Source organism: Rutidosis leptorrhynchoides, chromosome 9 (assembly GCF_046630445.1).
Source record: "Rutidosis leptorrhynchoides isolate AG116_Rl617_1_P2 chromosome 9, CSIRO_AGI_Rlap_v1, whole genome shotgun sequence".
In the NCBI taxonomy this organism is placed as follows: domain Eukaryota; kingdom Viridiplantae; phylum Streptophyta; class Magnoliopsida; order Asterales; family Asteraceae; genus Rutidosis; species Rutidosis leptorrhynchoides.
Window position 1 is genome coordinate 249,188,532 of NC_092341.1, and position 22,864 is coordinate 249,211,395.

A 22,864-nucleotide genomic window follows, 5' to 3' on the forward strand; every position below is an offset into this window, starting at 1 on the left:
GTTTCAAAAATATATATTGCAAAAGCATTTAAAAAGGGAGTAATAAAACTCACAATACAATATTTTGTAGTAAAAATATTCATACGACGATACTGAACAATGCAGGGTTGGCCTCGGATTCATGAACCTATATCATTTATATATATATATTAACACATATAATCGGAATCGAACAAATTTATATATTATATTTTCAGTTATATGCTATATATATTTATTTTGTAAACTAATTAATTTTTATACATATAGTTATATTAATCTATATATATTTGTAATTCATATTATATCAAAAATCAATAAATTGTTATATGTAATATCAACATAGTTATGTAATATGTAATAAGTATAGTTTTATGTAATTAATATTTATTTGTTATAATCTAAATAATAGGAATAATATTAATGATAATGCCACTTATAATAATAATAGTAATAATAATGATACTTAATAATAATAATAGTTTTAATAATAATAATGTTAATAATTTAAAAAAAAATAATAGGTATTTGTCATAAACTTAATCATACTTTTTCTTAATAATCATAATCATATCAGTAACCTATTTTAAATCATAAACTTAATCCTAAATTTTATTTTTTTAAACCTAACCTTATCATTTTAATAATAATAATAATATTAATAATAATAATAGTAGTAATAATAATAATAATAATAATAATAATAATAATAATAATAATAATAATAATAATAATAATGAGTAATAAGTAAACTACCACAAAGAATTACTCCTTCAAAAAATGCCCAAGTTCGGGTTTGAACCCGCGACGTCCCGCTAACCCGATAACATTCTCAACCATTCCACCACTCATTCGTTCCTACTTAAACCCAGACGAATATTTATATAACCCATCGTCATCACTATAGTCTATCATCTTCTTATTCGTTTAACTTCATCATTGTATATTATCATAATCATATCATCAACATGAATCATAATCATCATAGCATAAGCATCATTGTCATTTACATAATTCATCATCATCATTCCTTATTTGTACCCAATTCCAGATATACCTCAAATTCACATATGTACGGTCCAAAATAGGACCTTGGCCCAACAGAAGAAAGGAATCACGGCCCAACAAAATAAAAGGGGTTTGGCCTACTTGAACAAAGAAGCTTTTGGCCTAACTGAAATTACATCACCCCAAGTATAGGAATTTGCAATAATTCGGGATCCTTCATTTTTATAACAGAAAAAAAAATTAAGCCGCCAATCTATCCCTCTCTATCATTATTTTATGCCTTTCATCAATCAAGTGGGACTATATTTTTTAGTGGATGGCGGCCAAAGTAAGAAGAAGAAGAGCACTCAAGGTTACCATTATTAAGCTTTAAATATCATCCCAAAATTTATATCTAATTCATTGTGCAAGTTTGGAAAGGGAGAAAAAATGTTTACGCAGGTTCACAACTGCTAACGGGAGCTGATTGGACGTGAACAGAGATAAAATATTGTAAGTAGAGGTTTTCAAGGTGGTGGATTAGTGGTGATTATGAAAGGTGATGGTGTACGGTGAAAGAGGTGAGGTGGTGGCAATGGTTTCCGGTTGTTGGTGGTGCTCACGGTGGTGGTTGTCATGGTTTAATGATGTTGGAGATATAGGTGATAATTCAAGGTGTCCGATGGTTGTGAGGAGAAGAAGGGTGATGGTGGTGAGCTGTAGGATTTCGCTGGTGATGGTAGTATGACCTAGTAATTTATTCAAGTTAGGATAACGATATACCTTGGAGCTAGAAAGACGAGTGAATGGTGATCATGGGTCTCGGTTTGTCTTATGGTGTTGCTCGATGGTAGTGAAAGGTGGTGGGTTACTTGGGTCTTGGTTTAGCAACAAAACTAACGCAACAACATGTATGGTGAAGGTGGTTGTTCTTGGTGGTAGTTGATGGTAATATGGGTTTTGTGACCGGAATCATTAAAGAAGAAACCTGAAGTAGCAGTCATGGGATTTCGAGTTGTGGTCGAATGAATAAGATGATCCTTGTGTTGTGGTTATTGGTTAATCGAAAATTAGAAACCTTAAACACTTACGGTTACATGTGGTGGCTTGGTTTGTTCTTGGTAACGAAAACTGGAAAATGATATGGTGGTTTTGTTTGGTGGTTAGTGGTGATTCAAGGGTGATCAAGGATGGTGGTGATGGTACTCCGATGGTGATTATAGAGTGGTGGTTTTACGGTTGTCGAGTAACCATACATAGAAACATATACGTTAGCATATGTGTGATGGTTCGATGATGGTGACCGTTTTAGGTTCGAACATAAAATAATAACAAGGCAGCAAACAATAATAGCAATAGTTGGTATTCGTTCATATAATTTTTGCAGGTTGTCTTCGTTGGTAGGGATGGGGTCGTAAAGGTTGTAAGTAGAAAGACAAAGGTGGTTTACGGCGGTTATATAATAATTATTGATAGAGATGGTGAGGGTTGCGAAGGTGGTGGAATTTGTGGTTGTGACCAAAGGTTTCACGATGGCAGTAGTAGTTTGGTTCATTACAATAACATCAAAGTGACGGTTTGATGGTGATGCACAAAGGTAGAAGGTGGTAAGGATTATAGGTGGTGATGGAGTGATGAAGGTGTAGGGTGATGGGTGAACCATGGTGGTGAAGGTTAAACATGATGGTGGCTGGGGTGGTAATTGATCGATGGATGATAGTTTGGAAATGTTTCATTTTGTATCTGTATAAGTCTAAACTTATATATATATATATATATATATATATATATATATATATATATATATATATATATATATATGCAACGTATATTATATTATAGATATTTATAAAAAGTGATCAATCAAATCAATAAACGATTTAAAACAGTATCAATCAACAATAGTAATAATGTCCGTGAATCTTAATTCTCAATTCTCAATATTAAAATATAACACGTGACAAGAATTTGAAATAGGAAAGCCATCGATAAGTTTGAAATTTAATTAAGTTTTAATATATAATAATTATATATATAATTTATTTAATTATTTATATATTATATTATATTCTTGTGCATAGTTGACTTGTAATTTTAACTCTATTGACTTGTACATTTAAGCTTGATTTATGCCTCGATTCCGGTTTTTCGAACATCTTTTTGTATGCTTAGAAATCTTGTTCTTTATGTTTCGCGACTTGTACCCTTATCAATACATAGACGTAACTCATTGACGAATTTTATATCATTTGGATTGTAATTTGTACGTTTGGGCGTTTTGACCATTTACTTCTTTAAATCATCATTTCTGTCTTCCGTCTTCATATTTATTTATTTAAACGATCGAAACGACAAACGAGCATTACAATCATTTACTAATTATAGTTAAAATACATTATATTTCTATAAATAGTTTATTAATAATGATTTTTAATTATATCCTAAGTTATTTTTCAAAATAACTAAATCACATAATAACTCATGAATATTTTTAAATTATAATATACAATTATTTATATATATAATTATTTATACATACATTTATATTTATAATTAATTGTTCGTGAATCGTCGAGAACAGTCGAAGGTCAATTGAATATATGAAACAGTTCAAAATTTTTGAGACTCAATCTAACAGACTTTGCTTATCGTGTCAAAATATTAATTCGTATTGAGAGTTTGATTCAAAATTAGGCGAAATTTTCCGGGTCGTCACAGTACCTACCCGTTAAAGAAATTTCGTCCCGAAATTTGAGTGTGGTAGTCATGGCTAACAATAAGAATGTTTTCTTGATGAATATGAGTTGATAAATAGAGTTTTATCATCATTGAGTAATATATATAAAACGATTCGATTATGTGAATCGTACGAGTGAAGCTGTCACAAAAGATTGAGATAGAGATTTAATTTTGACGTAGTCACGTTTGAATTTCAGAATTCAAGGGATTTAAAAGAAAATCTTGGAAATCTAAAAGATCTTATTCTTCGGGATTTATGGAAATTAAGATCTCTTTAATTAAATGCGATCATCTGTCTCGATTGCTTTGTCTGGTATTTCACTATAAATGAACTTCTTCCGTTCAATTATTTCCTACCACTCCCATTTTCCATACTTTAATTCATACTTCCAAATCATCAGTCAATATGCTTCATCCAGTTTTAATCCTGGATATATTTCTGACTTTCATATCGATCATTCTCCTTTTTCATCTACCATCGGAGGAATCTGTTTACTTCTACTATGCTCTTGGGTTTATAGTGTTTTTAGTTCTCCCGAGTCTTTATATTGCTATACGCATTGATATACACGGTTTGTAATTTCTGTGTTTATGATCGGCTTTATATTTCTTGTTATGTTTCGGAGCTCCATGCTCTTGTTTTTCTCTTTCCGGCTTTAAGTCAAGCGAATAATGGTCCAAAATTCATAGATATAACGTTTCAAATGATTATAATGTTCTAAGCACGAAGGAGCGTATTCTCATGATTTGATTGGTTAAATTACCAGAATCTCTGAGGATGGAACTATCAAGAATATATTTTCTTGGTATGTTCGGAGGTTGAATAGATTGAACGAGTCATGTAACATGGCACATGATGACGTTATGATCTGTGAATCATCATGTTTCATTAGAACTTCCAGCATGACTTACTGTAATATAATCACGTTGGCCAAGCGTCATTATATTATACTAACTCATGCTTCAATTCCCTACACTTCTCCAGAATTCATTCATAATTTATACTTAGATTTTACATAAGTTTCTAATATAATGAAATACAGAAAGCACGAAGAGGTATATAATTTCGGACGAGAGTATTTATGAAAATATCCTCAGAAATATCGAGGATATTTATGTTGATGTTTTGGAATTTCTAAGTTCGAAAGTTGATGAAGAAAAATTTTCTGCAAGATTTTAACATGACTTCGGAGCAAGATATTCTCTAAAGATTTCATCGGATCCAGATTTGCCTGGATTCTTTGAATATAGGGTTTGGTCCTTGTATTTGTCCTTGATCTCCTTCATGGTTAGCTCAATCCGTTTTTTTTTCAGTACCAAATTTTCTATCGAGCGTTCCCAATATTCCATTCTTTATTATCAAACTTTTGGTCATTTAGACCATCTACAATTTTGCTGTTTCCTCTGCATTTAATGCTACCATATCTAAATCATCGGTTATTAATCCAAGGTGGTTTCAAGAGAATTGTGTTTTTAGATGATTAAACGCTGATTGTAATCGTCAAGATACAAAGGATGTTTAAGATGAAATCAAGTGGCAAACTTGAGGAAATATTTAACTGTAGTAGATGTAATTTATTTACGATCTTTTAAGTCAAAATGTGTGGTAATTAATATTTCCTACTCTTTTAATACTTTTTAATTGTCCAAAGATAGTAGTCCAATATTCCAATAGTTCAATCAAAACTAGTATATTATAAGGAAATAGTCATATAGGAACAGTTAGCTAGGAAGAGTCAGCTAGGATTTGGTTAGTATAGGTTTAAAATTTTGCGTAGTTAATTAGTTGGTTACTAAATAAATTTTATTTCGTTCATTATTTTCTTTATTATGCCACTTGTCAAATCTTGACTTGGATTCTGATCGATCAAAATCCGAATATGAAATTGAATTTGAATGAAAATAGTTGTTCTTCGGTGAACGGATACGTATATATGTGGATTTGAGCAGTATTGTCAATGATTGCTGAATCTGAATTGAATAATGTTCATTGTAACTTATTAATATGAAACTAAATATTCCTCGGGTATTACCTACCCGTTAAAATATTTTCACCATTAACAGTTTGTACAAAAGAACTTTTAATTACAATCTTTATGAAAACATACTTACATATATATTTTCTTCAGATATAATCATGGATTTAATGAGTCAATATGATATTAAACTCATTTGATTTACCGTTAGAACTAGAATACATAATCTCTTAAAACATTAGAGATTACATAATCGCCATGAAGAACGAAGATAGTGATGTAGAACGATTCGTAGAACGAAGTTTATGCTTGAGGTACAGATTGTGATGTTGAGGCTGGTGATGTGGATGTTGTTGTCGGTGGTACAAGTGTTGTTGGTGCTGAGGTTGGTGATGATGTTGGTGTAATAAGTATAGCTTGTAAATCACGAACCATTCTTGTCAGAGTTTCTATCCTTCCCTCAATCATTTCTATCCACCCACTCATCTGATTCGATAGATCTTGATTATCAATTCGAAGTTCTCTAACTTCTTCTAATATTCCTCTTTGATTGGTATTCGGAAGTAGAGGTTGAATATTTTCTGATATTGCAGTAATGCGAACTTCGAGGCGAAATATTTTGGCAAGAAGGGTGAAAACAGTGTTGCGCATAGGTTCACCGGTGAATACACCATTTTCTCCGATGTTAGGAGGTAAGCTTGGTTCACGGTAGGGTTCGCCTTCTTCATTTCTCCATCGAGTGAGTAAGTCTCGGACCCACCCCCATCTCCTCCAGAAAGAAAAATAGCTAAATGGTTGAGGCACTTCTGGTTCATTGACTTCGGAGTCTACTTCAATATACGTCTCGAAATCGCTTCTGGAACTAATGGAATCCAAACTAGGTGTAGGATCCATCTCTCACGATCAGTTAAAGGATTTTGATATGAAATGATTTTCGGATATCGAATGATATTCTAATTACATAGAATACTCATATATAATACAGAAGATTCCGTAAATTACGGAGAAAATTAAGGAAACGTTTCAGACAAGGTCTAATGTGTTGGGATATGGATTTGTCTGTACACCATCTATGCAATAATTGCAATAAGACGTGTCGAGACTGAAAATGATAGGTAGATATTTTTCAACAAAGAACGGTAAGCAAAACTTTTGATATGCAGACCAGGTTCAAGTCCAGACTTATTAATGTATCCTTACAACTTCTAGGTCGAAGTCCAGACTCATTAATTCATCCTAACAACTACTAGTTAGACACACTAATGCAAGACCTGGTTCGCTACAACCACCGCTCTGATACCACCTGTAAAGACCCTTCCTAATCCATAAGGACGAATAAAATAACATATGGTTACATTGCGAGGTATTTGACCTCTATATGATAAATTTTACAAACATTGCATTCATTTTTAAAAGACAAACTTTCATTTTAACGAAAGTTGATAGGCATGCATACCATTTCATAATATCCAAACTATAAATGACCTAATATGTCATCTATTTAATAATAATCTTTATTGAACTCAACGACTTGAATGCAACGTCTTTTGAAATATGCCATGAATGACTCCAAGTAATATCTCTAAAATGAGCAAATGCACAACGGAAGATTTCTTTCATACCTGAGAATAAACATGCTTAAAAGTGTCAACCAAAAGGTTGGTGAGTTCATTAGTTTATCATCAATATTCATTTCAATCATTTTTATAGACCACAAGATTTTCATTTCCATTTCTTATAAATATACATCTCATACATAGAGATAAAAATCATTCATATGGATTGAACACCTGGTAACCGACCTTAACTAGATGCATTGATAATGCTAAAAACGAACATATATTTCATAGCATTATTCCTCAAGAAAGACAAGCTTTTAGTTGCAATTGTTCTATTTACAAGTGATATTCGTTTAAATAATAAAAGGTGAAGACAAAAGACAGATTCGACGAATTGAAGACGTAAACGACCAAAAATCTCAAAAGTACAAAAGACAATCAAAAAGGTTCCAATTATTGATAAGAAACGTCTCGAAATTACAAGAGTACAAGATTCAAAACGCAAAGTACAAGATATTAAATTGTACGCAAGGACGTTCGAAAATCCGGAACCGGGACCAGAGTCAACTCTTAACGCTCGACGCAACGGACTAAAAATTACAAGTTAACTATGTATATAAATATAATATAATATATAATTAATTATATTAATTATATATATATTATATTTATAAATAAAAAACCGTCGGCAGAGAAAGACTCCAAGGACTGAGCTGTAAATTCATTCTCCGCGACTCGCGGAGTTTGAAGAGGATTTCACCGCGAGTCGCGGAGCCCCAAATTGAAAAACTGCCTATAAAGCAAACCGAATTCTGATCATTTTTCATAATTTTTTTTTTCCTTCTTATCATACGTAAACGATATATATATATATATATATATATATATATATATATATATATATATATATATATATATATATATATATATAATTTATATTTTAATTTTAATTTTAATTCTAATAATAAGGGTATGTTAGCGAATGTTGTAAGGGTGTAAGTCGAAATTCTGTCCGTGTAACGCTACGCTATTTTTAATCATTGTAAGTTATGTTCAACCTTTTTATATTAATGTCTCGTAGCTAAGTTATTATTATGCTTATTTAAAACGAAGTAATCATGATGTTGGGCTAATTACTAAAATTGGGTAATTGGGCTTTGTACCATAATTGGGGTTTGGACAAAAGAACGACACTTGTGGAAATTAGACTATGGGCTATTAATGGGCTTTATACCTTTTTAACTAAATGATAGTTTGTTAATGTTAATATAAAGATTTACAATTGGGCGTCCCTATAAATTACCATATACACTCAATCGGACACGATGGGCGGGGTATTTATATGTACGAATAATCGTTCATTTAACCGGACACGGGAATGGATTAATAGCCACTAGAATAATTAAAACAGGGGTGAAATTACATTCAAGGGTAATTGGTGTAATTGTTAACAAAGTAGTAAAACCTTGGTTTACACGCAGTTGATAACTTGGTGTATTCATTAAACAAAGTATTAAAACCTTGTTACAATTCGAATTCCCAATTAGTTGGAATATTTAACTTCGGGTATAATAATAATTTGACGAGGACACTCGCACTTTATATTTATGACTGATGGACTGTTATGGACAAAAACCAGACGGACAGATTAAATAATCCAGGATAAAGGACAATTAACCCATGTGCATAAAACTAAAATCAACACGTCAAACATCATGATTACGGAAGTTTAAATAAGCATAATTCTTTTATTTCATATTTAATTTCCTTTATTTTATATTTAATTGCACTTCTAATTATCGCACTTTTATTTATTGTTGTTTAATCGCACTTTTATTTATCGTACTTTTTAAATATCGCAATTTTATTTTATCGCACTTTTATTATTCGCAATTTCATTATCGTTATTTATTTTACACTTTAAATTAAGTCTTTTATTTATTAGGTTTTAACTGCGACTAAAGTTTTAAAATCGACAAACCGGTCATTAAACGGTAAAAACCCCCCTTTATAATAATAATATTACTTATATATATGTTTGTATTTTTATATAGCGTTGAGCTTTGTTTAAAGATTTCCCTGTGGAACGAACCGGACTTACTAAAAACTACACTACTGTACGATTAGGTACACTTCCTATAAGTGTTGTAGCAAGGTTTAAGTATATCCATTCTATAAATAAATAAATATCTTGTGTAAAATTGTATCGTATTTAATAGTTTTTCCTAGTAAAATATAAACTATTTCGTATACCTTAGCTTTGACATCAAGTATTTTTGGCGCCGCTGCCGGGGAACACTCTTAAACGCCGGAAGCGCAACGCTAATATAAAAAAAAAAGGATTTTTTGTTTACTTCTATTAAAAATTCGTTTTTGTAAAAATACGTTTTAATTATTCAAAAATATAAAAAGAAAAACAAAAATTTATATATTTTTAAGAGTTTGTTAAAAGTTTTATAAGTTTCTTTATTTTTATTTTAATTTATAAAAATATAAGTTTTATTAAATATCTTTTATATATAGAAAAAACAGAAAACAGAAAATAAAAAAAAAAATAAAGAAAAAACGCGTCGAATATTTAAACCTGTCAGCTGAATTCTGGAACCCCGCGACTCGCGGGGTTTGATGTTTTAAATACCGCAACTCGCGGAGTTTACCTGACACGCGAACAGAAACCCTAATCATGCATTTATTACGGTAATTATTAATTAATTATTGTTAAACCCTAATTATTATTATTATTATAATTAATTTTATTTTAACTTTTACTTTTTATTTAATTTATGTATTTAGTATTAATTAGTTTTATTAAATTGTAAAATTAATATTTTAATAAAATAAATAATATAAAAATAATATTTTTATAAAAATTGTACTTTTTACAACTTTTTATATATTTTTATATTTTGTCCCTTTTTAATCGTTGTAGCGTAATATTTGTATTTTTAGCTCATATTTAATTTTAAACTTAGTTTTTGCTATAGTTATTTTTACTCCTAGATTTTTAGGCTTTGCCGTAGAATTCCTTAAGTGCTTTTTCTTTAGACTAAGATTTAGGTGCTTTAGAATTTTGCGACGCCTTTTTAAGTTTTAGTTTCTTTTTAAGTTATTTCCATTTGGTATTTAGTTTTTCCTGTAAGCTTTAATATTTTTTTAGACACCTTTTACTATGTACCAATTATCATTCCAATTAGTAATATCAATTTGCGATTATAATTTTAAGTTAGTTGTAGTAATAAGGTTAGGTTAGTCAAGTATTTTTAAGTTTTTATAAGTTTCTTTTATTTTTCCGTCACCTTTTATTTTTCAACCATTTTTTCTTTTTCGACCTTTTTCGACGAATTCTTTTTCTTTCTTATTTCTCGCTATTCTAGTTTTAGGACATAGATTTTTATTCTACTTCTTATCTAAATTTCTTAAAATTACGAAAATTTATTTTAAGTGGTTAAATTGATAGACATCAAAATTTTCTGGTTCGTAGTAATAGTTGGATTTGTACGTGGACCGGGTTATTGGAGCCAAACAGTCCTCAATTATATTGAGACCAAACGAATCCTGCCCCTCTGCTGCATCTTTTGGCTATTCGAAACGTGGGCAAAATCAGAAAAGTCTATTGATTGGATAACTTATTATAATTTTTCTTTCCTTTTAAAAACTAATAGGATATTCAGTGAATGCACCGAGCAAGACGTTCATCACCTTTTGTACGTTCACCACCTGTAACTAGATCAAGACATTTAGCAAATATAACCGCCGTTGATTTTTCTTTAGAATCGTCATTCAGTCGACCAAGTACTTCAGTTCAAATTTCCGATAATCCATTTTTTGAACCCAACATCACAATTGAGAATCCGGAAAATATTCAGGAACGGTTCGTAGATCCTGAACCACTAAACCTTCCTCCGGAACCACTAATCATTCAAACAGAGATTGTTGAGGAACGAACCATTAAATCAGAATCATCTAGTGATACCGATTCAACAAATTCAATTATGGAGAATCTGGAACCTTTAAGTATGGAAGACCGAATGAGAGCTAAACGCACTGGCCAAGGTCACGCAATTACTCATCCAGACATTAATGCGCCAGATTATGAGATCAAAGGACAAATTCTACACATGGTGACTAATCAATGCCAATTTAGTGATGCGCCGAAGGAAGATCCAAATGAACATCTACGTACCTTTAATAGGATCTGCACACTATTTAAAATCCGAGAAGTGGAGGATGAACAGATATATCTCATGTTATTTCCCTGGACTTTAAAGGGAGAAGCCAAAGATTGGTTAGAATCGTTACCTGAAGGGGCGATTGATACATGGGACGTTTTAGTTGACAAATTTCTTAAACAATTCTTTCCTGCATCTAAAGCCGTAAGACTTCAAGCAGAAATTGTTACGTTCACACAGAAGCCAAATGAAACTCTATATGAGGCATGGACAAGATATGGAAAGTTATTAAGAGGATGTCCGCAACATGGTTTAGACACCTGTCAAATAGTACAAATATTCTACCAAGGATGAGACATCAGTACAAGAAAAGACATAGATATAGCAGCTGGTGGTTCTATTATGAAGAAAACCGAAACTGATGCTTACAAAATTATTGATAACACTGCTTCCCACTCACATGAGTGGCACCAAGAAAAAGATATCATTAGATCATCTAAAGCAGCTAGAGCCGATTCTAGCCATGACTTAGATTCCATTTCTGCAAAGATAGATGCTGTGGAGAGACGAATGGAAAAGATGACTAAAGATATTCACTCAATACGAATTAGTTGTGAGCAGTGTGGAGGACCACATTTGACAAAAGATTGTCTCAGTATTGAATTAACAATGGAACAAAGAGAGAATATTTCATACATAAACCAAAGGCCTGGAAATAATTATCAGAATAATTATCAACCGCCAAGACCGATTTACAATCAGAACCAGAATTATAACCGAAATATTCCATACAACAACCAACAAGGTCCTACCAATCAACACGTATCTAATAACAATTACAATCAGCAAAGACCTAATTTTCAAAACAAACCACCACAACAAACCGATGATAAAAAAGCCGAATTTAGAAGATATGATGACGAAGCTAGTTGAAACTCAAACGCAGTTTTTCACATCTCAGAAACAAACTAATGAACAAAATGCTCAAGCATTTAGAAATCAACAAGCTTCTATTCAAAATCTGGAACAAGAAGTGAGTAACCTAGCAAGGTTAATAGGTGAAAGAAAACCGGGAAGTTTACCGAGCGATACAAATGCTAACCCCCGAAATGAAACAGCTAAAGCTATTACCATAAGAAGTGGTACAACACTTAAACCACCTGAAATACCTGTAACTTCTGATGAAGAAATTCCTACTCCACAAGAACCACAACCTGATCAAGATAAGGAAAAAGAACCGGTAGTTGAAAAGGTTAATGAAGATAACACAGTTAAGGATAAACCTTATGTTAAACCATACCAACCACCACTTCCTTACCCGAGTAAAATGAAGAAAGAGAAACTTGAAGCCGAGCAATCCAAATTCTTGGATATGTTTAAACAGATAAATGTAAATCTTCCTTTCATTGATGTGATTTCAGGAATGCCTAGATATGCTAAATTCTTGAAAGATCTAATCACGAATAGAAAGAAAATGGAAGAACTCTCGGCTGTTACTATGAATGCTAATTGTTCAGCAGTGCTGTTGAATAAGATACCAGAAAAACTATCTGATCCAGGAAGTTTCACAATTCCATATTTTCTGGGTAGTCTTAGTTCAATAGAAGCATTGGCAGACTTAGGTGCTAGTATAAATCTAATGCCGTATTCACTATACGCTAAACTAGACCTTGGAGAATTGAAACCAACCAGAATAAGCATACAACTAGCCGATAGATCAATAAAATATCCTAGAGGGATAATGGAGAACATGCTAGTTAAAGTTGGTACTTTAGTATTTCCAGTAGATTTTGTTGTTCTGGACATGGAAGAAGATTCTCAAGTTCCTCTCATATTAGGAAGACCATTCTTAAACACGGCTAAAGCAATGATAGACGTGTTCGGTAAGAAACTGACCCTAAGTATAGAGGATGAGAGTGTTACCTTTTCAGTTGATAGAGCAATGCAACAACCACAATCTGCAGATGATACATGTTATTATATTCAAACTATAGATGCACATGCAGAATTATTAGAAGAATTTCCAGAATTACAAGGAACAGGAGAATGTTCTTTAGGAGAAGGTAATGAACCAATTGATGAAGCTGAAATGTTAGCTACACTTATAGCTAATGGATATGAACCAACAACAGAAGAAATTCAAATGCTAAAAGAAGAAGACAGATATCGATATAAATCATCGATAGAAGAACCTCCGAAATTAGAGTTAAAGCCACTTCCAAACCATTTGGAATACTCTTATTTACATGGTGAATCTGAATTACCTGTAATAATATCATCTTCTCTTACTGAAAATGAGAAATCACAACTCATTTCTGTCTTAAAAGCTCATAAACCAGCCATTGCATGGAAGATTCATGATATTAAAGGAATAAGTCCTTCGTATTGCACACATAAAATCCTTATGGAAGAAGGTCATAAAACGTATGTGTAACGCCAACGAAGACTAAATCCTAATATGCAAGATGTAGTTAAGAAAGAGATTATTAAACTGCTAGATGCAGGTTTGATATATCCAATTTCTGATAGTCCATGGGTAAGCCCAGTTCAATGCGTACCTAAGAAGGGTGGCATGACTGTCATTACAAATGAGAAAAATGAGCTTATTCCTACTAGGACTGTAACAGGATGGCGTGTGTGTATTGATTATAGAAAATTAAATGACGCCACCAGAAAAGATCACTTTCCCTTACCTTTCATTGATCAAATGTTGGAAAGATTAGCCGGAAATAGCTACTATTGTTTTCTAGATGGATTTTCCGGATATTTTCAAATTCCAATAGCACCCGAGGACCAAGAGAAAACCACATTCACGTGCCCTTATGGTACTTTTGCTTACAAACGCATGCCATTTGGACTTTACAACGCCCCTACAACCTTTCAAAGGTGCATGATGGCGATTTTTCACGACATGATAGAAGAATGCATGGAAGTATTCATGGATGACTTTTCAGTCTTCGGTGATACATTTAAATCATGTCTAGTTAATCTGGAACGAATGCTAATTAGATGCGAACAATCAAATCTAGTTCTTAATTGGGAGAAATGCCATTTCATGGTTAAAGAAGGCATCGTTCTTGGACATAAAATTTCAAAAGAAGGAATTGAAGTGGATAGAGCTAAAGTAGATGTAATTGCTAAACTTCCACATCCCACCAATGTTAGAGGAGTTAGGAGTTTTCTAGGGCATGCCGGTTTTTACCGACGTTTCATAAAAGATTTTTCTAAAATTGCCACTCCTATGAATAAACTCCTAGAAAAGGATGCGCCATTCATCTTTTCAGATGAGTGTATCAAATCTTTTAATATTCTTAAAGAGAAACTCACTAATGCACCGATCATGATAACACCAAATTGGAATCTACCATTTGAACTAATGTGCGATGCAAGTGATTTTGCAATGGGAGCCGTTTTAGGACAAAGGATTGAAAAACGATTTCAACCTATTTATTACGCTAGTAAGACATTACAAGGAGCACAAACGAACTATACAACTACTGAAAAAGAACTCCTTGCTATTGTCTTTGCTTTTGACAAATTTCGATCATATCTCGTTCTAGCAAAAACGGTGGTCTATACCGACCATTCTGCTCTTAGATACCTATTTTCAAAACAAGATGCCAAACCACGATTAATTCGTTGGATCTTACTATTACAAGAGTTTGATATTGAAATCCGAGACAAAAAGGGAGCAGAAAATCTCGCCGCTGATCATCTTTCTCGTCTTGAAAATCCCGAATTAGAAGTTCTGAATGAATCGGCCATACAAGACAACTTTCCTGATGAATATCTATTGAAGATAGATTATAAAGAAATCCCATGGTTTGCAGACTATGCAAACTACTTAGTTTGTGGATTCCTTGAAAAAGGATTATCGTACCAAAGACGAAAGAAATTCTTCAGTGATATAAAACACTATTTCTGGGAAGATCCACACCTGTTTAAAAGTTGTCCCGATGGAATAATACGCCGATGTGTATTTGGAGATGAAGCTAGTAAAATTTTAAACCATTGTCACACAGGACCAACAGGAGGGCATTATGGGCCTCAACTAACAGCAAGAAAAGTTTATGAAGCTGGATTCTATTGGCCTACAATTTACAAAGACGCACACTTTCTTTGCAAATCCTGTGATGCATGTCAAAGGGCCGGAAAAATAAGTCAACGTGATGAAATGCCACAAAATGTCATCCAAGTATGTGAAGTATTTGACATTTGGGGTATTGACTTTATGAGTCCATTTCCAAAATCTAATAATAATCTATATATACTCGTAGCCATTGATTATGTATCTAAATGGGCGGAAGCACAAGCTCTCCCAACTAACGATGCACGAGTTGTAGTCAACTTTTTAAAACGTCTTTTTGTAAGGTTTGGAACACCGAAAGCTTTAATAAGTGATCGGGGTACTCATTTCTGTAATAATCAACTTGAGAAAGTTCTTAAAAGATATGGAGTAACTCATAAAATCTCCACCTCATATCATCCACAAACAAGTGGACAAGTTGAAAATACCAACCGAGCTTTAAAACGTATTCTAGAGAAAACCGTAGGATCAAATCCGAAGGAATGGTCCATTAAATTGGAGGATGCACTCTGGGCTTTTAGAACAGCCTACAAAACTCCAATTGGAACCACACCTTTTAGACTTGTTTATGGAAAAGCATGTCATCTTCCTGTAGAAATTGAACACAAAGCATTTTGGGCTTTGAAGACATGTAATCTTGATTTACATGAAGCTGGACGTCTACGATTAAGTCAACTAAACGAATTAGAAGAATTAAGACATGAAGCATACGAAAATTCGTTAATCTATAAAGAAAGAACGAAGAAATGGCATGATAAAAGAATCAGAAGTTCAAAAGAATTTAAAGAAGGAGACAGAGTTCTTCTTTTCAATTCACGATTCAAGCTATTTCCTGAAAAATTGAAATCAAGATGGTCTGGACCATTCATAGTCAAAAGAGTTTTCCCATACGGAACGATAGAATTAATAAATTCAAATGGGATTGAATTTAAAGTTAATGGTCACAGAGTTAAACATTACATACATGGTCCGATGGAAGTCGACAACGAAGTTAATCACAATTTCGACACCACAGCTAACTAAGTGTGGGGAGAATCAAGTCTTTAAAGGATAATATGTATTTCTGTTAGAGTTAGATTGTCTGTTTTCGTGTAGTTCTCGAAAATGGAACCCGAATGGTCTTTCCCTAGCAGACCCTAAAGAACTAGTCTTCTCCCCCCATTCTGAATTTTTATTTTTTTTAGGTTTTTACAAAATGAAGACTGCCTGTGAACTAAACCATGGTCTAATGCTACACGCTTTGATCACTAAAAGAAATAATGACATACTACCGAGTGAAATAGTATCGGTAATCAGAGAAAGAATGGACGGAGTTAGAAAAGAATCCAGATGCGAAGATAATAAGTTACAATTTGGTAAAGGAAAATCAAAATCCGCAGCGAAAAGAAGAGCACGACACCTAGAACGATGTCACAAATGCGGAAAATGGTCACATGGAGGTAAATGTTCCAATAATCAAACCTATTCAAATACCGAATTTGTTACTTTATGCAGAGACGGACCGTTCATATGTTTAGAAGAAAAGATACTGAATGCTCGAGGTTACGCCTATGTAGCCATGGAAAACCAATTAAACCGACTATCTTATGAATGGGATAGATCATATAACTAAGAAATCTATTTCACAGGTATGTCTGTACAGTTTTTATTTTTATTTTTATTTTTAACCTTTTGATAATAAACGCTAATTTGTTCGCTAAAAATTATTAAATTGGTATTGAATAAAATTAGGTTTGGCGACCGAAATTATTGATATCATTCAAAAATTTATTACATCACTGCGAAATTTAACGTTTATTCTTAAGGTATAAATATCTTTAATCAATCAAACCAAAATATTTCAAAAATTCATCATGAGTTAAATTAGGTCTTGGAACCGAAATAACTTTACCGAAAAGAGGGGCGCATATTTTTGATAATATTTGATTGATTAAAGTGGGATAAAAAGACAAAAAGATTTTTAAATTTATTTTTACCATGTTTTTAAAATTAATATTTAAATCTTAAATTAATATTGTAAATTTTGTAAAAACAATATATTTAAAATTGTAAATATTTGAAAAATTAATATAAGTTTGATATGAATTTATGAATTTTTAAATTAAGTTTGGTATGAATTTTTAAAATATAAATTTTTAATTTTATGCATTTCAAATTTTAAGTTTGGTGTGAATTTTTAATAATAATTTTGAATTTTATATTTAAGTTGTGTGAATTTAAAAACAAAAATTTACTTTATCTCATTAAGTTAAGAATATGATTTTTAAAATTCATCGTAAGTTGAAGACTAGGTCTTTGAACCGAAATTGCTTTACCCGAGGGAGGGACGAGAACTTTTATTATCATTATTTTTAATCTTATTGAATTAAAGTATGCCAAAAACATTGAAAAAACCCAAAAATCTTAGCTTTTAAAACAATCGCTACAAAAAGACAAATTTTAAAATTTTATCGAGGGACGGACTAGGACATCGATCCGAAACGACCTCGTCCTAAATAACAAGGGACACAAAATTTTAAAATTAAGTACTTAATTGTTTCAAAAGTTAATGATTATAAAAAAAAAAAAAAAACTCCGCGAGTCGCGGAGTTTGAAGTGCATTTCGCCGCGACTCGCGGGAGGACCGGATTACAGAAAAAAAAATAAGAGCTGCAACAGCTCAGTTTCACACTCCACAACTCAAAAATAGCTGCGAAATACTCCGAAAAACCACCCAAAAACACCCCAAAAATCACAATTTTTTACCGTTAATCACCAAATCTTTTGCTAAAATCATGTTGAGAAGGATGCTATCTAAGAATTACTCAAGAAAAACGGTAAATTTCTACACCTAAACACCATTTAATCCGAAATTTGGTGTTCTTGAGTCATTTTTTTCCAATTTGATTTTGATGCTTTTTAGTGTAATTAGGCTTAAATTGTTTATGTATTATGCTTGTATAACCTAGATTGATGCTGTTTAACATGATTAGAAGCCTTAAACTTCAAATTTTGAATAATCTAGGGTTTGTGTTCTTGAGCAAATTTGGGGCTTTTTAATATAAACAGGTTATGGCCGATTTTTGTCATGAATTGTTGCTAAATTGAGTAGTGTAACATGTCTAGGTAGTTAAATGATCCAAACTTTGAGCCTAAACATGATTTTGAGAATTAAAGTGGACTTTTTCAAGTCTAAAATTCATGAACTTGATTTTTGAAAGATAATGCCATTTGAGACTTGTTTAATTGCTAGTAATGATTATTTTGACATGTTATTTGAGTTGAATGCTTATGAACTTGGCGAACATTTTCGTATATGCTTATTTGAAAAAGTGTAGATTTGATAAAAATGTGAAAATGAGCTTAAGTTTGATATAAATTGATAATGTCATTGTAATTATTTTGATTGATGATTTTGCTGACACTAATGCATATTTGGATGCACAAAAATTGCGTTTGATGTGTTTTGCAGAATGAAAGGGGTGAATCTTCATCCCAAGCCCGCAATGCTCCTGCTGAGAATTTGGAACAACAGGAGGTGGATAACTACTACAAGCAGGATATACCTCATCCAGTCATGACCTTTTCCGATATGCACTTGGAAGAGTTGCACCCGAACCTGAGATTTGACAGACTTTGGATAGATTATCCAAAATATCAAAGGGGTTTGCATACTCTTCATTCTAAGGTTGTTGAGGTACCGAGGGTCATAGAATGGGGACCCTTAGAAGCTGTAGAATTGGCCAGGCCAATTAGGGAATTACTTGTACAGAGGTATGGTAATTCTTCTTTTAATGACTTGGTACGTTTATTCACCATGCGTAGACCTGTATATAAAGTATGGTTTGAAGAATTTTTGTGTAGTATAGAGTTGAATGATCGGGTAGCTAGTTTAACCGATCGTTCTTTTATTAGATTTTTGTTAGGCGGTTTGATGCGCCACATGTCTTTACTGGACATGGCTCAGGCTTTACGTATATATACGCCTGAGGAGTTAGCGTCTGCCGATTGTAGAGGATTGATACTAAACGGTAGAAAGATAGATGAAAATTTTGATACACACGGTGTGTGGAGTCAAATGACAAGCCATCACCGTTTCAAAGGGGGAAATTACTCTTATTTGGATATAGATAGAGCCGAATTAAGAGTGATACATAGGTTTTTAGCTAATTCGATTACACAAAGGGGTAAAAACAAGGAAAAGGTAAATGAACAGGATTTGTTTTACCATATGTGTATTCGAGACCCACAAAGCGCTGTAAGTATACCATATTGTGTGGGTTATTATTTATCAGCTATGGTTCGGGGGATGCGACCACATAGCATAATAGGAGGTGGTATTTTTATTACTTTGATTGGTGAATATCTCGGTGTGGATATAAGTCGGGGGGGATTATTACTAGAAGAGCCGGAACCCCGCGATACTATAGGTTTAAATGTATACCATGGTGCGAAAGTTTTGAAGAGGCGAAATAACGCCGCAGTACGATACCATGGTAGACATCCACAGGTGGAGAGAAACCAGCAGCAAGGTAATGTAGGAGGGGGGAATGAGATGCAAGAAATGCAAAGGTTTATAGCTTCTCAGGAATACGAAAATGCTAGACAGAGAGCATTTGAAGATTGGCAAGTTCATCAGAACCAAATCATAGCTCATTGCCAACATATAGATAGAAACTATATTCCTACACCGAAACCCATCTTCCCTCCTTGGTCTATAGAGATGCAGCCACCATATCCTACGTATGACCCTGCCGAAGCATTCTATAGCACCTATGGTTATGCCTGGAACCCCTATTGGTACCAATATCATCCTTAGTTTACTTATTATTTTTTTTATTTTTATTTTGTAATTTGTAATTATTGATACGTTTAATACTTTTGTTAATATTGTAATCATTTTTATAATTATCTAACTTTTATTCTTAGATTTTAATAATTTTTGAATGTGGGGTAATATACCAAACTTCAAAAATATGTATATATGTTTGCAGTTTATCTTATGTACACAACAGGGTAAAACAATGCATTTTCAAAGACTGGCATTAAGTTCAGCAAAAGCAACTAATTTTGACGACAAGATGCAAAATATATGTGAAATAACAACAAGACGGAATGAACAAATGATGTGCACCATTTATCATTCAGCAAACAAACGCCAATATATCTGGAAACTTTGGTAAAAATTTAATCATTTTCACACAAATCACCCTCAATAATTTAAATTGTTACTGATTTCTTGCAAATGAGGGCATTGCAAGATCTTAAGTGTGGGAAGGGGTTAAATTCTTTCGGATTTTAAAATTTTTATCTTAAACACTTGGTTACCATTAAAAATACTAGTAAAGCAGTAGTTGTATTAGAATCTAGTGCTCTCTGATAAAAAAGAACAACCCTAGTCTTATATACTAACTACCCAATTCTAGTAAAATTTTTAAAAAAAATTTTCAATTAAATGAACTCAAATTCATGTTTATATATATTTATGAACGATAAAACTAGGTTTTAACACCGAAATTATTGTTACCTCGGAAAGGACATAAATTGAGAAACAAACCAAAATGTTAAAATTCATTTAAAATGGAATAGAGGACGATAAAAAGGAAAATAAAAGCCAAATGTGGGAAAATTTACCAAGTTATCTTAAACATATGTCACATATATCTGTAACAAATAACTGAAAATACTTTTGCTTTGGACTAAACTAAACTGTTTTACCCGATGAAAGAAAAGAAGAGATGGATCTACACGATGAATCAATTCCATCATTAAAAGGAAGTAAAGTCTTCCGAAAAATACACGCGCTTCTTGATTTAGGTCATGAAGTTGTCGTCCAGACCAGCTGTAGGTTGACGAAAAATCTAGAAAAGTCATCACTAAAATCGGTTGGAAATCCACGGACCTCAGCATAAAACAGGGTCGCCAAGTGGTCAGATTTATCCTAACCATGAGAAGGATTTATCTCGTACAATGGGGGGCACCATGCAAATTAGCTGGATAAGACTAATGAATCAGATCCCCAGAAAGGATAATCTCCTTAAAGATAAAAAATCAGCTTTTAAGACTGATATTACTCAATCCTAGAGATTGACCTTAAAGATTGAGAATTCAAACTCATGGAATTCAATGATATCTAAACTCGAGCTTGAACGAGAAAATATTTTGATCAAAATTATAAACCGATTTGTTTTCTGAAAACCCTATTTTCAATGCGTTCATTACCATTGAACGTAAAATCCTAGGAATTCACCTGGAATTCATTAGGTCACCTTAACTAAATCGGGTGTCAACCGTAAGAACGGTGGTTGCATAGTGGTCAAAGACAGGACCTTGTGCCAGACCGAAAAATTATAAGGGTGAGCTTTACTATTGCTCCTACCAAGGATAGTAATTGCGTCCGACACGTTATAGACCATAATTAAAAGCATGTCAGGGGACATTGCCTTAACAGTTGCTTGTTCAACGCTTTCCTTTACAACCGGACGGTAGTTTATCGAAAGGTAATATACGGGACAAGTAAACTGGACGTGTTGCTTTCCAAATACAAGGTTAGCAAGTGGGTGACACAAAACAGCAAGTTTTGAGCTAAAATTTTCAATTCTGAAACCCACCAAACCCACAAAAATATTTTACAAACACCGGTAAAGGGTTATCCCGGAAAACTTATCTAGGGTAAAAACTAGATTTAATTTTCAAAAGATCAAATGTTTTCATAAAGATCCAATTTCCTTAATGGATCTAAATTTTTATAGTCATGTGGGACTGTAAACCATATCGTTACTACCATTGTTTATACCGTCGTATAGAAAATCACTGATGTACAAAGTGTGAAGAATAAAGAAGTGATTCTAATATTTCAAAACGATATTGCTTGAGGACAAGCAACGCTCAAGTGTGGGAATATTTGATAATGCTAAAAACGAACATATATTTCATAGCATTATTCCTCAAGAAAGACAAGCTTTTAGTTGCAATTGTTCTATTTACAAGTGATATTCGTTTAAATAATAAAAGGTGAAGACAAAAGACAGATTCGACGAATTGAAGACGCAAACGACCAAAAAGCTCAAAAGTACAAAAGACAATCAAAAAGGTTCCAATTATTGATAAGAAACGTCTCGAAATTACAAGAGTACAAGATTCAAAACGCAAAGTACAAGATATTAAATTGTACGCAAGGACGTTCGAAAATCCGGAACCGGGACCAGAGTCAACTCTTAACGCTCGACGCAACGGACTAAAAATTACAAGTTAACTATGTATATAAATATAATATAATATATAATTAATTATATTAATTATATATATATATTATATTTATAAATAAAAAACCGTCGGCAGAGAAAGACTCCAAGGACTGAGCTGTAAATTCATTCTCCGCGACTCGCG